Source organism: Sapajus apella, unplaced genomic scaffold (genome assembly GCF_009761245.1).
Source record: "Sapajus apella isolate SASKATOON/1434 unplaced genomic scaffold, GSC_monkey_1.0 scaffold53, whole genome shotgun sequence".
Taxonomy (NCBI): Eukaryota; Metazoa; Chordata; class Mammalia; order Primates; family Cebidae; genus Sapajus; species Sapajus apella.
The window spans coordinates 12,428,849-12,445,772 of record NW_022436993.1 but is presented as its reverse complement, the minus strand read 5'-3'; positions in this window follow the sequence as shown (position 1 = coordinate 12,445,772).

Below are 16,924 nucleotides of genomic sequence, written 5' to 3'. Positions count from 1 at the left end.
AAGTGTCCTCAATGGTCCTAGGCCCGTAATAATTCTCAATAAATAATTCTCAATAAATTCTCGCTACTTGATTAAGTCTGCACTTTTCAGCACTAAGGAAGTCTGTAGTCAGTTGCACAAATATATCACTTCTTTCCTTCTTCGTGGTTATGGTAAGATACTTTTAACATCTTTAGGGGACTGTGTGTTTTGGATGATAGGGGCAGGATAAAGCGGCTTGAACTATTCATTTGGAAATTGTTTTTTAAGATACAATCACTCTTGTGACCAGAGTTCTTTCATTTTCTCTAAATACCACTGAGATGTCCCCCTCCCCTTCTCTCTTGCCCACTGAGTGCTAATACCTCTCAGGCGAGAATTTCCACCTAAGTATGGTGCTGCATTCATTCCATTCTTCCCCATGGTTATTTCAGTCAAAACATGTACATTGAGTTTACAAATAACTCATGTCATTATGCACGGATTTAAGTACTCCATGTCGATTCACAAACACCACAAACACTGAAACATAACAATAGCATTTGGGTTTCATGGGGTTATCATCCCACAGGCCAGTGAAGGTTTTTGTCCCAGTGCCTGTTTTACTAAACAAAGCCCAGATCTATATTGTTCTCAGGTCACTGGAATTTAGTTCTTCTGTTCTATTGAATTGGAGGTGAAAATTAATTGACTTGCAGGGAGTAGGAAAATCACATTTTGTTAAGAGGAACAGTTTCATGAATCCCCCCAAATCACATTTTGTTAGGAGAAACAGTTCACGAATCCCCAAGAATTCCCAATCTTCGATTTCTCTATTTTATAGCAAGAATTCACACATGAATTTCCTGTTTTTTGACTCTGTTCCAGTCTTGCTCATGCTTTTGGAGGTCTGTGTTTTATGTTATTTTCAATCAGATGTAGAACTGTTGCTGCCTTAAAACGTCACACCTCTAATTCCATTTTGTTTCTCTCTGGGTTTTCTTTAAATTTTGTTTCCTTTCTTTGCTCTTCACCTGCCAGGTTATTAACAAAGATGCCTCTAATGGTCACCTCAAAATGGTCTTTCTCAAATGGTCTCTAATGGTCTTTCTCAAAAGAGTTTACTGTTAATTAATCACCAGCCAAATTTCTCAAGAAAACTACATAATGTATTTTCTCATTCATTTATCTTCAGTTAAAAATTTTAAAACAGATTGAACTATTGAGACAATAATTTCACACTTGTTTCATACTGTTGGACTACTGGATCTCGTTGTACTGTCCAGGTTAAAGAAATTATCTTAACATTGATTCCTCGGAGATGAATATTGCTTTTAGTTCACCTGCAAAACAACAAAGCATTTCTGAAAGATTTTCTGGAGATGTAAATAAATGAGATAAAAGGATTTGAGAGGTTACCTTTTGGGGAAACTATTCATCATATAGAATATGTGATGCATCTCAAATCCTCAAAGATGGTTAGGAGCATTTTGTTTCTCCTTCACCATTTCTTTGTAAAATTCAGAAAATCTCATAGTCCCAAAAGTGTTGTTCTGTTTCATTCTCTTCTTCTTTCATTTTTTTTTTTTTTGGAGTTGGGGTCTTGCTCTGTTGCCCATGCTGGATTGCAGTGGTGCGATCTCAGTTAACTGCAGCCTTTACCTCCTGGGTTCAAGTGATTTTCCTGCCTCAGCCTCCTGAGTAGCTGGGATTACAGGTGCCTGCCACTATGCCTGGCTAATTTTTATTTATTTTAATTGATTAATTAACTTGTTTATTTTTTTGAGATGGAGTCTCACTCTGTTGCCCAGGCTGGAGGGCAGTGGCTTGATCTTGGCTCACTGCAACCTCCGCCTCCTAGGTTCAAGCAAGTCTCCTGCCTCAGCCTCCCAAGTAGCTGGAACTACAGGGGCAGGCCACCACACCCAGCTAATATTTGTATTTTTAGTAGAGACTGGGATTCACCATGTTGGCCAGGATGGTCTCAATCTCTTGACCTCATGATCTGCCTGCCTTGGCCTCCCAAAGTGTTGTGATTACAGGCATGAGCCACCACACCTGGCCTAATTTTTGTATTTTTAATAGAGACGGGGTTTCACCATGTTGGCCAGGCTGGTCTCAAAACTTCTGACCTCAAGTGATCTGCGTGCCTTGGTGTCCCAAAGTGTGTCTCATTCTCTTTTTAATCACTAAATCTAGAATTCCCCCTTCGCCAACAACCACCACTTGATTTCTTCCATTTCAGAGGATTTGCAATAGAGTTTAGATTTAGAAAGAATAATTTTGGAAGGAAGAAATTGCCACCATCTGAATGGGGATAGAATCCCTTAATTCTTAGTGAGCCTGAATTACCAAATCTTGCCTGAATGGCATGTGGGGAATGTGGATATTAGCAGGAGATTTAGGTCTTGAAATGGGAGTTGCTCCGTTGCACAGTGGCCTCCCCTTAGTAGGGTGGGGAGAAGGAGAGTGTGTATTATTGAAGCATTTACGGGTGACTGGATACTGCATGGAGTTCAGCAGGCTAAAGAGATAAACTCCTTCATTCCACATGCAGACATCCCACATGCTGCCTAAAATCAATAGCCTTGTGTTTTTAGGCATCTCTGTCCAAGACTGTGTTTTGGTAGTATGGTTGTTTATTTTGGAGATGTAACAATAAATAACTGCAGAGAGGATATGAGACAAGGCCTCCTTGGGAAAGGCTACAGATTCTTTGGGGACATAAAGCCTCATGCATGTGGCCTCTGATAAGAGGAAATCACTATATGATAATATTTGCTTTTTCTACATTCCCTAAGGACAATAAAACAGAAACAGGAACAAGCAGTAGAAAAAAAAACCTGTTTGTTTGCCTAGTCAAGCCTTCTATTTTAGTAATTTTGCTTAAACAAGGGAATAAGGACACTCGATCCTGAGTTGAGTCAGTGCCCTGAGATGCACCAGTCAGATCCGCCGAACACCCAGGAGTTAGATGGTTATATCTGGTGGGGTGAGACCCACTCTCACACCACAACTGCGCCAGCTCTTTGAGGGACTTGGCAGGACTGTCCTGCATTGATTAGGTCTCTGGCCCATTTCATCTGTCACCATCTGAGAATGCCTGGTATAGAGTTTGAAGACAGGTTTGCAGCTGTGATGAAGAGGAAGGAAGAGTGAAAGTCTGAATACCTCCCTCTCACAATGGTATGTACTTGTTTGCCCAAATGCAGGGGGCTTTATCGTCCCTAATCTCTTTGAGCATTGCTCTGTACCGGTTTTGGCCCATGCACAACCACTGCCACAAGAATCCACAAGCCAGAGCCAAATCTTACATCACCGGGAAGATGAATCATTCCCCATGCAAGACCTGCAGCCCCAAAGTCCATTGCTCAGGGGAGAGAAAGGCATGTTGACTGCATCCCAGGGGGTAGCCCTCCCCAGGACCCGTACCCCTTACCTAGAAAAGGAAATGTCTCCCAAGGAGTCCCTGAATTACTCAGAGCTCATCAAAGAAAGGACTCTACTTCCCTGGGGAGTTGTTTATTTTTCTTCCTCATTACAATGCATAAAGGTATCTTTTCTGAAATGTTGATTTGGAGATTCTGAACTTATTTGTGAGACTGCTTTCATTGTAGCTTGCAAAAGAGTTAGATTCTAAACAGCCCAGCAGGAAGCACCTTGGAGTCTAATAGCCTTAACAAGGAAGGGGTAGTGCCGGAGAGACAGGGAACAGTTACATTACTGACATTTTCAAAGGAATTATTAAGGTGGACAAAGATGGACAAATAACCATGAAAGCCTCGAGCCACTGCATCAAAAATAGAGAGCTTTAATGAGAAGCGGTCCCCTGCTCATCCAAAAGAGTAGGGGCGGGGGGAGTCACACTGGAAGTAATTATACTTTAAATCTCAGAGGAAGATTCCTCTCATGTTGTAGTTGACAGAAATGAAGAATGAACTTTATTATCTGATCAGAGGTGGAGTTAGAAGTTGCTGAGGCGATACATATGGCTGGTGGGGATGAAGAAAAAAGGGCAAGTTTAAAATCAGCCCAGGAAAGGCTTATTTTCATTTATTTATTTGGTTTCGAAGCAACTGAATCCTCCCCAGTGTGGACTGTAATTGACATTTGTTTTACAAAGAAAGAAAACAACAAGAAAGAAAGTATAAACCAGGTATCCAGGTCCCCTGAGGAGCTGTGACCCCCGGGAATCACCCTCACAATCTTTCTAAGCTTAGGTATACTTTGTGAGGCCACTGACATGCTGGGCTAGTCTGGGTCCTCTGGGAAATAGACGTCAGGATGAGGTCAGTGTGGGTATGGGGGGCACCTTTGTGAGAGAAAATAGAGCAGGAGCCATGAGACCTCTGGTGAATACCACCCAGAGTGAAGGAGGCCAAGAAGGAAGAAAGTTGGGTTCAAATATCCACGAGTGCTGTGCAGTTCAAGGAAAGTTCCGTAGGGCCACTGGGGAAGCCTTCAGTCAAAGTCAGGTCCCACATGTCAGAGAAGTGTCAAGTTTCCCAGGGGTGCTCCGCTGTGCTCAGCCATTGGCTGGGTTCGGCTTGTGAGAAGGGTGACCTTGATGTAAATGCAACTGTGGATTTCAGGATGTGCTGCTGACCCCCTTGGTCAATTACACTTCCTGTAGTTGGAGGTTTGCAAGATGCATTCTCATGGTCACTGCAGTTCTTCCATGCAGCATTCTTAATAGCAGGATTATCTTCTCTGCAACTGGAAGCAAACTTGAAGATCATTGTTCCAACTGTCTCATTGTGTAAATAAAAAGACTCCGGTAGATGGGGCTAGATGATTTCCAGGACTGGGAGACCCTGGAATGGGGGAACTAATTTTTTCTAAACCAGGATATTTCTAAAAACATCTAAAAACAGGAATCATCTAAAAACATCCATCTAAAAACACTGGAATCAGACAGATTTGAGTGTGAACCTCAGCTTGGTCCTTGTACAGTGGTCCTTGGATGACAGTGAATCAGTTCTTCAATCTCTGTGAGCTTCAATTTAATTACTTATCCCAGGAATATCCCCCCAAAGAAAGGAAATCAGTGTTCCAAAACCATCCAGGTTTTTAGAACTCCAGAACTACTCCTTCCATTGAGCTAACTATACTAACAAAGTTGTGTGCTAGGTCACAATTTAAAAAAAAAATAAGGATTATATTTCCGATGATAAAAATGTATACATTCTAGAACATTTGAAAATAAACAGAAGTAACAAGAAGGGGAAAATATTATTCAGAACATGTCCAGCCAACCCCTCAAGTTCCTAACTATTTGGTGTGTTTTTTTATAGTTTTTTTTTCCCTATGCCTTTTTTACACATCAAAGTTTATACTACATGAAACTCGAATCCTGATTTTTTTCACATGCCATCATGACCTCAACGTTTCATATATTTTAAACATTTCAGAAACTTAATATGGATGACTATACATCTTATTGATCTTTTGATTCAGCCACTGTGAAATAACTGGGCAAACAAAGGAAAATTTAGGGACATTTAAATTGAGTATAATCTTATAAGGAAAAGTTTCTGAAACTTACTGCCTCAACCTGGGATATTTATCAGGTGGACAAAATTTGTAACAATGCTTCTAGTTTATATTTTGGAATATCCTTCCTCTAACTTTTAAAGAAAAATATTCAGATTGGCCTTTAAAAATTCATAGTACTTTTTGACAGGACATTATTTCTCAATTGTTTCAATATACCTGATTTCTGCATCTACTTGTTTGTGTTTAGAGTTTTTGTTTTGTTAGCTCTTCGGAAGTTGAAACTGGTTTGCAGTTTTCAGACTAATTACTTAGTGGAAGAGAATTCTTTCAGGGAAGACTTTCTTAGTAACTCTGAATTTTAGGAAACGAAGGATGTAATAAAAGTGGTTAAAAGCATGAGCTTTGGAATCAGACAGATTTGAGTGTGGACCTCAGCTTGGTCCTTGTACAATGGTCCTTGGATGACAGCAGATCGGTTCTTCAATCTCTGTGAGCTTCAGTTTAATTACCTATCCTAGGAATATCCCCCCAAAAAAGGAAGTCAGTATACTAAAGAGATATCTGTACTCCTATGCTTATTACAGCACTGTTCACAATAACCAAGATCTGGAAGCAACCTGTGTCCATCAACACATAAATGGATAAAGAAAATGTGGTACATATACACAAGGGAGTATGTAAAAAGAATGAACTCCTATCATTTGCAATGACATGGATGGAACTGGAGATCATTAAGTGAAGTAAACCAGGCACAGAAAGACCAACTTAACATGTTCTCACTTATATGTGAGAGTTAAGAATTAAAACAAAATAATTACAATTTTTTGAAATTTTCATTCTCATTTTAATTCCATTTCATAGGAAATAGACCATAAATCTCACTTGACTTATGCAAAGATCAAAAGGATAGAATGCAAAGAAAGTACTTCACACAGATGTGGTATTCAGTTGGGTACCAAATAAAATGACTATTATTATTGTCATAAGCTTTAGTCTGTTAATGTCTTATTATATTTTTGTGTTTTAACCTGAATGATGTATCTTGTTCATGTAGTAAACCCAGACATTTCCTTGCTTTGTCAATGACAGTGACAAAGTCCTTTTGTTAACACCTATCTCTATTTGATGTCCCTATTATCAATCAATCAGATGTGGGTTATTACTGCAAATATACAACACTTTTAGAGGAAAGTACTGAGTATTCAGTCTATGTCTTATTTATGCTTGAGCTATTGTGATTAGTGTCTAATCACACATGTTCTGAAGAGTTGAATCCCAAGCTCCTAGCACAGGTAATGGAAGAAAGTCTGGTTTAACCTAACTCAAGGCCCTAACCCACAGCTTTCTGACACACACAGGGATCCCATATGTTCCCCCAGATTCTGGTGACAGAGTGAGCTGCCCTGTCCCACCAAGCTGTCCTAGCTTGGTGTCAGCTTGGCTGTGGCTGCAGACGTAAGCTGGCTGTGGCCTATGCTACCCTGTAGCCAGGTCAAAGTCCAGTTGCTTGAGTACCTGTAGTGGCTGTGAATAGGCATTTTGTCTCAGGATTTTCCATGTTGCACGAGGCTACTGCAGTAGCAAAAGCCCTGTTTCGAGGGTCCTTCTCTCCACTTGGTTAGCTAGACTGTGTCTTGTCATGATATTTAAAAAAATCTCATGAAGATATGAGAATACCTTTGAGTTGCAAAGAGTATAAAGAACAATTTAGTTGTATTGAAAAATCTTAGATTACAACCTTACCCCACTAAAAACTCAATAGACAGGCCAGGCATGGTGGTTCACCTTGTATTTCCAGCACTTTAGAAACCGAGGTAGGTGAATCATCTGAGGTCAGGAGTTCAAGACCAGCCTGGCCAACATGGTGAAACTCCATCTTTACAAAAAAAATACAAAAAATAGCTAGGCATGGTGGTGGGCACCTGTAATCCCAGCTACTTGGGAGGCTGAGGCAGGAGAATTGCTTGACCCCAGGAGGCAGAGATTGCAGTGAGCTGAGACTGCACCATTGAACTCCAACCTGGGAAACAAGAGTGAAACTGTCTCAAAAACAGAAAAAAAAAAAAAAAAAAAAAGGAAACCCTCAATAGACAATGCTTCTTCATCTTTTGGTACTGAATATTGCAGTAGCATTGAACACTACTGTAATTTTTATATCATTGTTGAGAAATATTATTCTTTCTTGGGTGCTTAAAGAATTGCTAAAAAGTCTTATGAGCTAGAGATTTTAATAATTTCTTCCTATTCCGTAATGCTTCATAGAGAAAGATTTATCCTTAGCCCTATGGGACAGCTCTAATTACTGTATACCCTGCTCTTTTGGGCACAGATAAGGGGCCATGAATGGATAACTGACCAGAGCTGGACCATTAATAATCTTATCCAGAAATCTGTAACTGAGGAATTAGACTGAGTTTGCTGTAGGAGGTTGAATTCAGAGATAGTGTAGACTCAAGTGGTGATATCTCCTTTGGGGGCAGCCATTGTTAACCATGTAAAAATAGGTAAATAAGCAGAGAAGCCAGTTTATAGAGAAAGTTGAATGAAGCAGTCATAGAGTGAAAGCGAGAGGTAGCTGTGTGTGTGTGTGTGTGTGTGTGTGTGTGTGTGTGTGTGTGTGAGAGAGAGAGAGAGAGAGAGAGAGAGAGAGAATGCTCACTGGAGACATTGCCAGAGAACACATCGTAGGGTGCAGTGTCTTCAGAGTAGAGAATTTTCTTCTTTGTAACTCCCCTCTTTACTGGCTCCAGCAACTCTAGCCAGCCAAGTGCCTGGTCCCATCTGTGCATGTCTAGGGGAGAGCAGATCCGCTGCTTCCTCTTGGATGAACTGATGGCCATGGGCCTCAGTGGCACTCAGTGCAGAGCTTTAAAGACGGGAAGACAAATTGGCCACTCTTCCCCTGATGAGGGACCCTTAGCCTTGCTTTGGCATGAAATAGCCTTTGGAGCTATCTCAGAAGGAGGAGAAGCTGGGGTCTGGAATTTGGGTAAAAATGCCTTAGAGGCCAGGAGGGGCTGAGTTAGAGGCAAGCCTACAGTGGCTGGGAAAGTGATGGAAAGTGAGAATCTCTTGTACCTTTCAGATACTGTACTTTTCTAAATCCAGTGCCCTGCTTTACTCCTTCTTAAAGACCATGTAACAGTGAGAGATAGGGAATTTGAGGAACTTTGATGCTGAGGCAGGAAAGTCAGGGGCTCCTGTTGGCAGATTAGGAGTAAAGTGTAAAAGAGAATGAGGTCTTAGTGAACCCAATCAAGCAATTGAGAGTCTGGGCTGTCAATAACACCTCCCAGTTCATTCACACTCTTCACATCTACAGAATGTTGTTTGTTATAACCTGAGCCAAAAGGTTGAGAAAGGATGAGACCCAGTGAAACAAAAGGCAAGGAATCATTCCCTTCATGCCACAGCTGATCACTGGACAGAGAGGCACAGTTTCCTTGTTCCCCTCAAGGTTTCCTGGAATGAATTAATAAAATGGCACCATGGGTGGCGGCTCTCCTCATCCTAGCCAGGGGCAGGAGCTCAGCTGGAGTCTAGCTGAGCCTGGGGAACATCGAGTATAGCATTTTGGCCATTGTTGGTAGATATTTCACCTCTACAGAAAGATGCCATAATCTCTCCATAGAATGTTTGGATCTTTGCACATAGAATTTTTTTTTTTTTTTTAAAGGAGATGGTGGGCCTTGGGGAATGTTTCAAATTTCTGCAAAGCACTAAAAGCATTGATGGGAGCTGTCTGCATGATCAGATGTTTAAAAATTATGTCACAGATCGTGAGCAATTCCAAAGTCTCAATAATTATTAACTGTGTATCCCAAATAGCTGGCTTATTTCTAACTGAGAGAGGACTGAAAAGCCATTCAGTATCTTGGGAAATTCAGTCAGAGTTAAAAATTAAGCTTCCTGTTGAGGAACAGAGAAGTTGCCTAAGTCATTCAGCAACAATGGAAATTACGTCTCTAAATTGTATATGCTATTGAGAATAATACTCTGTCTTAAGTGCCTATAGGGCTAACATCCCAAGTGACACACGAACTATTTAAATTATCTACACATAGCTTCAGTTTCTTGTCAAGTCACAGAGACTTTAAAAAGTGGCTCTGTTTTCTTAAGCGGGAATAACGTCAATGAATTAGTGTAGAAGTTACAGCAATTCCAATGGTGTTGATTTGTTTCCCCTGCCAAACAGCAGGATCAAATAGCTTCTGCCTATATGGTTTTCATTATTTAAGGCTAAAATTGGAATAAAGTCACTTCTGAAACAAAAGATTAGATTTGAGAAAACCAAAGTATCCTTAGCTACTGAAATCATCATCTTTACTCCTTTGATCTCTTTGACTTGCAAAGCATGAAAGGTCAAGGAAGTTAAAGGCAAAGTAAAACTGTTTGGTACAAAATGTGAGAAGGCGTTATAAGATATAGTATTGCCTCAGTTGTTCAAGTTCACTCAGCTAAAAAATGTATTGTGCACCTATTATGTGCCAGGTGTTTAAGACATGTGTTTATTACTGTATAGGGGTACATTGGGGGAACAAATCCAAGGTTCTTCCTTCCTGAAACTGACATGTAATAATACTAACAAAGAACTCACGTAATATGAAATTTTACCATGGCCAATGTGGCTTGGTAGTTGACAGCCCTGGGTGGTAAGTTAAGAAACTAGACTTTAAACCAATGGCATGCTACCCAAAGAGCTATGTGTTCTCAGGAAAGTACCTGATAGTTTCCATTTCACTGCCTTAAATCTTCTAAAGGGCAGGGCTAGCATCTGACTTGCCGAGGTCCCCTAAATTGCCTAACAGATTCCTCTGTCTGATAGATGTGCAATAAATGTTTGGTGAATGAACAGACCTCACATTCTCTGACATTTCTATCATTCTATTCATTTGTCATGGCAGATTGCTTTTGCCATGGAGAGTCAAGCTCTCCATCTCTGACATGCCAGGTTTTAGATTAATCCCTTAGAAAAGGAATTCAGGAGAGATGTCCTTCCTTCCTTGCTCCACACACATATGAAAAAAGCCATTCACTCTTTGAACTGATATTTCCCTATCTCATCTGTATGTGCCACAGTGCTTCTATCCAGGATGAATTTCGCTGGTCGTCCAGTAACTCTTCTTATCTGTTTACTGACTAGGGTCATCCAGCAGCCATCTGCTTGATGCTCTTAATCCCAGTATGCAGGTTACCTCCCTGCAAATGTCCCTGTAAACAATGACTAAGTCAACTTTAAAATCCTGTATTACAAGTAAACAGAAGACTTCTTCAAGAATGCCTTTTTCAAGACTTTTTCAAGAAGGGGAGAATAAAAGCAATGGCAAAAGCCACAATTACTTTTGCACCAGCCTAAATTCTGCACTTTATACTTACGTAAATACTAACCTAGATATTTACCTAAATACAACTATACTTACCTTAATACTACAGTAATACTTAATATACTTTTACTTAAACACATTCTGCAATTACTTTACTTTGAATCTTCATAGGCTCTACATGTGCAAAAGTATTGCTCAATTACTTTTGCATGAACCTAAATACATGCACAGCCAATGAAGATTCTGATTCCTTGGTAGCTGTTCATCTTTCATTCTGACTCCTCCTTTCCTGGCTCTGCTGACCCCAGAACCTGGGACCAGGTCTGTCTTGCTTATCACTTGTCCAAGGATAAGTCTACTTGCTGAACAAATGAATCAATGCCTCCAGGCTCAGTCTTTTTCTTTTCTATTTCATTTTCTTACATTTCTGTGTGTCTCTCTAACAACCAGTTTATTAGTCTTAACTATCATGTTTGTAATCATTACTATGTTATACTTTGGTATAATTTCAATGCTGGCATCTATATCTAAATCTAAAACTAACTGGAACTAAAGTCTCTACCCAAACAAGGCAAATATATTGCAGCTATCATCTAAATAAGTCATTGACACATGCTTTTGAAACAATTAGTGAGACTTGGATATGGAGGAGTAGCTATCCATAGAGACTTGGATATGGAGTAGCTATCAGAAAATTATCAATAATCTTAGTAGTAATATTGTGATTATGAAGAAGAATGTCTTTAAGGGGATGGATAATTATAATATTTAGAAGTCATGATGTCTTTCAAGTGACTTGCAATACCTGTTTATTGTCTCTCTACCCCTTATCTAGATAAAACAAAGGGAACAGTGGCTCACACCTATAATCCCAGCACTTTGGGAGGCTGAGGCGAGTATATTGCTTGAGTCCAGGAGTTTGAGACCAGCCTGGGCAACATGGCAAAACCCTGTCTCTACAAAAAATACAAAACTTAGCCAGGTATGGGGCAGGCACCTGTAGTCCCAACTACCTGGGGAGGCTGACACAGGAATATCACTAAAGTTCAGGAGATCAAGTTTGCAGAGTGAGTTTCTACCTCAAACAAAACAAAACAAAACAAAACACTCCAGTATGGTGGAGTATTAAAAATTGTGATTCTTGATGATGATCTATGTGTAATTTTCATTCTCTTCTTCGATATGCTTAAGAATCTCCATAAAAGCATTTTAAAAAGTGATATAGCAGATGTTTCTGATCTTGGGGACAAGTATGAACTGATCTTGTTCAGGGTCGCCTCCCACCAGAATTACATTTGAACCATGAGTGTTGGAGAATAATCTTTCCTTCAAGAAAAAAGTTTCCCATCTTCCCTGGCAGCCTATTCTGTATTTTCATCATCTTTGCAGTCAAAAAGTTCTTTCTTCTGCCTATTTCAAATGGTAATGGAATTGGTTTGGCTCTCAACTATTTTGGTACCTTCTTATTTCATAACTTGAAGGTTTGGAGAATGTGTTAGATTTTGACTTTTCTTCAGGATTCATGTTTCCATGGGCATTCTGGAATGGCTGGTAGGAGAGATTTCTCTCCAGTGCGGTCTGATATTTCTTTGGAAACTCTGCATGGAAACAGCACACTGGACTCTGATGCTGAGCCACACAGTCACATGGCTGTCCCTCAACTTCATTCATTCCCTCCTCTGCATGTCCTGTCTAAAAGAGCATCCCATTACTCTCTCTCTGTTTCCTTGATTTATATTTTTTAGACAGAGTCTCACTCTGTCGCCCAGACTGGAGTGCAGTGGCGTGATCTTGGCTCACTGTAACCTGCGCCTCCTAGATTCAAGCGATTCTTCTGCATCAGCCTCCTGAGTAGCTGGAAGTACAGGTGCATGCCACCACGTCCGGCTAATTTTTGTATTTTTAGTAGAGACGGAGTTTCACCATATTGACCAAGTTGGTCTCAAACTGCTGACCTTGTGATCCACTGACTTCGGCCTTCCAAAGTGTTGGGATTATAGTCATGAGCCACTGCGCCCAGCTTTATTATTATTTTTTTAATTAGCATTGATCGTTGCCTTATGTTACACATCAGTTTTTCTTTTTTATCTTTTTTTTCTGAGATGGAGCCTTGCTCTGTCACCGAGGCTGGAGTGCAGTGGCATGATGTTGGCTCACTGCAAACTCCGCCTCCTGGGCTCAAGCTATTCTGCTGCCTCAGCCTCCCAAGTAGCTGGGACCACGGGCATGTACCACTATGCCTGACTAATTTTTGTCTTTTTAGTAGTGAGGGGATTTCACCATCATGGTCAGGCTGGTGTTGAACTCCTGACCTCAAGTGATCCGCCTGCTTCAGCCTCCCAAAGTGCTGGAATTATGGGTGTGAGCCACCGCGCCTGACCACACATTTCTTATTTACTTATTGTCTGCCTGTTCCACTAGCATGTACACTGTGAGGGTGTGGCCTTGGTCTGTGTCAATTTGGACTTCAATTTGTACTCAGTGGTTCAAGTTTGTAGGGTGTTTCTTTTTTGGCTTTGACGTCTTCCTGGGATGCTTATCCTTCATTAAGGATATTTCCTGCTAGTCAGTTTCATTCTAAAGGAGCTACCATTATAAGAGACACTTCATTAGGAGTTCCATGCTTAGGGACAACCAGGCAAACACCAACAGGTCATTCTCCAATCGTATTTAATTTCTAGGATCTCCTAGAAACAGAATAGCTTTAGCTAAGTGCCCCCAAATATTTTCCTCAAGTGAAATTTGGTTGCATTCTACAAATATGAACAAAACATGCCTTCCTCCACATAGAGAACTGGGTTACTGAACTGAGTGCCAGAGAATAGGAACAGAACAATCTTAGGTATTATTATTAGCAATGTGCTATCTTTGTGAAAAACCATAGTTTCCAAATGACACAAGTGATCTCATCTTTCCTGGAATTATTCTGCAGTGGCCATTTTGGTGTTTAAGGGACCTACGGAAAATTGAGAAATGTGTCCTTCCAGAGGTATATTTGTTGTTCAAGACTTTGTGTGCACATGTCCTGTGGTAAAGATACGTTCTGGTCTGGAAATGCATGTGTGTGCATACGTATACACATGCACACATACCACATACAAAAACACATACGTACGCACACAGAAGCACCAACTAAATACGTGAGCCTGCACACTGGAATCCAGGCTGAAAAAAGCTGCTCCATCCTGGATGTGCTCAGATGGCTGGGGGAGTGGGGATCTGGTATATTTTCAAGGTTCTGTTTTGGTGTCAGATTGAGTGGCCTTAGAGCAGCCATTAATTTAGCAGAGCATCTGGGATCTTTAAAGCCAGGAACAGCTAAACAATTTATCAATCTTAATTTGCTCGCACTGTCGTTAGAGAGAGAAGATCTCTGGGAAACTCTGACAGGCCCCAGATGTTCTCCATTCGGCTGATATCACACACACCAGCAAAGGCTGCCACGCCCCCACCCCCAGCTTCCTCAGTCTCCCTTAAGCCTCGTCCCTTGCACTTGGGCTTTCTGTACTAGTGCCTGGACAGTATTTAGTAGCAGAAATGCCCTCATTCAGTTAGAACTCACTGGGCCACCCTCCTTGCAACAGGACACTATCCTGTTGGAAGCCACTGGCATTGAGGGTCAGAGTGAAACTTTCAATCAAGAAAACATTTGTGTTCTTAATTAGAGAAATGAGAAGAAATGAGCCAACCCACCCAGAAATGCTCTTCTGGGTCAGCCATATCTGAGGACCCATGGAAGAGCTATTATTGTCACTTCATTATTTTAAGTTCCTTGTGTAATTTATCTTCCTACAGTTTCTCCTATTATGGCATATACGCAAATTTTCAATTAATGTACATGGCCGAACTGGATCACTGGGCTCTCACCAACTTATCCATTTTCATACACTCTCCTTGAAAAGGAGGGTCTTTGTTCTGCAGGGTGAAAAATAAACAAACACATTCCTCTCTTCTTTCGGCTGTTTGTTTCCAACTACATGTACCATCCCTGGTGAACAGGAGATAAGACAGACAGCATTTTTGGCTCCACAAACTTTAAGGTCTGGTGGTTGAGACAGAGAAGTAAACAGCTGCTACACACAGAGTGATAAAATTAGAGGATTGGGGAGGGAGAAGTCCTGGGTTTTCTGAAAGAGTATAGCTGATTTTTTAATTCTAGTTAAGGGGTTGGGAGGAGGAAGCCACATTCATTTTGATTCTTGATGCATGAGAAATGAACCAGGTAAAGATGAGGGGTGACTCTTGGCACAAAGTTTACAAAAAAGTTGAGCATGGCATTTAGTTGTTGTTGCAGTTGTTTTGATGCCAGAGTGATTTCCCTTCATTTTCCTAGTAGTGACCCTAGGCATGGAAAGAGGAAGTGACTCTTCTGCTACACATAGGCAACAGCTTCTTGGCATATGCACTATTCCTTTGAACTAAGGCATTCTATTTCAGAAGGCTTCAGTATAAATGGAAATGCTTCCAGAGAGAGGTAATATAAATTACCCATTAGCAATTTCAAATGACTTAAATTATTTCTTGATGTTTTCTAGTCACCTTTTGGGGCTCTGACGAAATGAGCAATGTGGCTATTGATTTTAGTTATTTCTTTATTTTGAGACAGAGTGTTACTTTGTTGCCCAGGCTGGAGCAGTGGTGTGATCTCGGCTCGCTACAACCTCTGCCTCCCAGGTAAGTATAGGAGCAAGTGATTCTCCTGCCTCAGCCTCCCAAGTAGCTGGGATTACAGGCACTTGCCACCACACCCGGCTTATTTTTACAATTTTAGTAGAGACAGAGTTTCACCAAGCTTGCTGGGCTGGTCATAAACTCCAGACCTCAGGTGATCCTCCCTCCTTGGCATCCCAAAGTGCTAGGATTACAGGGATGAGCCCCCACGCCCAGCCATGAATTTTGAAAGGAAGAAGTGAAGTTCAGAAGAAGGAAGGAAAAACAGAGACGGTAAGGTGTTGAGTTTCCCCAGTTGGGTTTCAGGAACTGTATTTCAACCTGGTGTTATTAGGTCTGACATTTACTCCTCTCAAAAGGTCCCATGCTAAAATAAGTTGGGAAAACACATGTTTAAAGGAAGTGAAAGTTTATTTATGGTAGGCATTTTTGGAGCTTTCATTATGCCAAAGTGCAACGTGACTCTTCAAGAGATGTTATAACATTAAACATCTTCTAAATGTGTTTGACCTCAGAATCTCTCTTTTCTTGGAAAGGAATAAGTGTTTCAGGCAACACACATTGGGTGATTCTGGTCTGGTCTATGGAGTAGATGAGAGGATGGACCACTCCTGGAAGGGCCTACACTGCATCATTGCAATGGCCAAAGCACTACATAGTGGAGGGTGTTGGGCTGACTCATTTGTACCCAAGATCAGACTGATTTCTTGCATGAATATATGTTTGTGCCTTTCGATAACCTAGTGTGGATTTAAGAATATGTTAGTTCTCTAAACAATCCTCCCCCAATTTATTTTTGTGATTTATTATTATTTCAAGATTAAAAATTTTCCATTATGCGCCCGAAAATGAGGTAGATCCCCAGAGTGTCTGAGCTCTCATGCAATAGCTTTCTGGCCAAATGTGCAAACTCCTTCTGTAAAAGTACCAGGCAATCCATCTTGTCCACTTGACCTCGTTTATCTTGCTTCATTTATCAGTTCATCTTGGAAACACACTTTCACCAAGCTGACCATGACTATTTATATACACTTGGAAGACATTCCACTGGAAATTACTCTCAAACTGCTCTGTTCAGTATAGCAGGGAAGTGGTAATAGGACCCTACTGTTTCATCACTATGTTTTCCTTAAGATAGTTTCCCGTGGTGTTATCAGCTGGTTAAAGATTAAGAAAATCTCCTGCAGGCATTTCCAAACTTCCTTCCAACTCTTTTGGTTTCTTCTAGAGCAAGTAAAATGTATAAAAAATGAGAAGGCAAAAATCTAAGAGAGGAAAGAGGGGGAGAGCTATTTGTTTTCTTTATTTGAACTGTTTAGATGTCTACTATACACAGGAGACTCTGTTGGGCACTGCAAAAAGTGGAAAGGGATATGATATAGCCATGTGGTCCTTGCTATTAGGAGGTTGACAAGAGAGGAAAACAAGATAGCTGCATAATTGATTAACTATCAGGCAGCTAAAGGCAAATACGA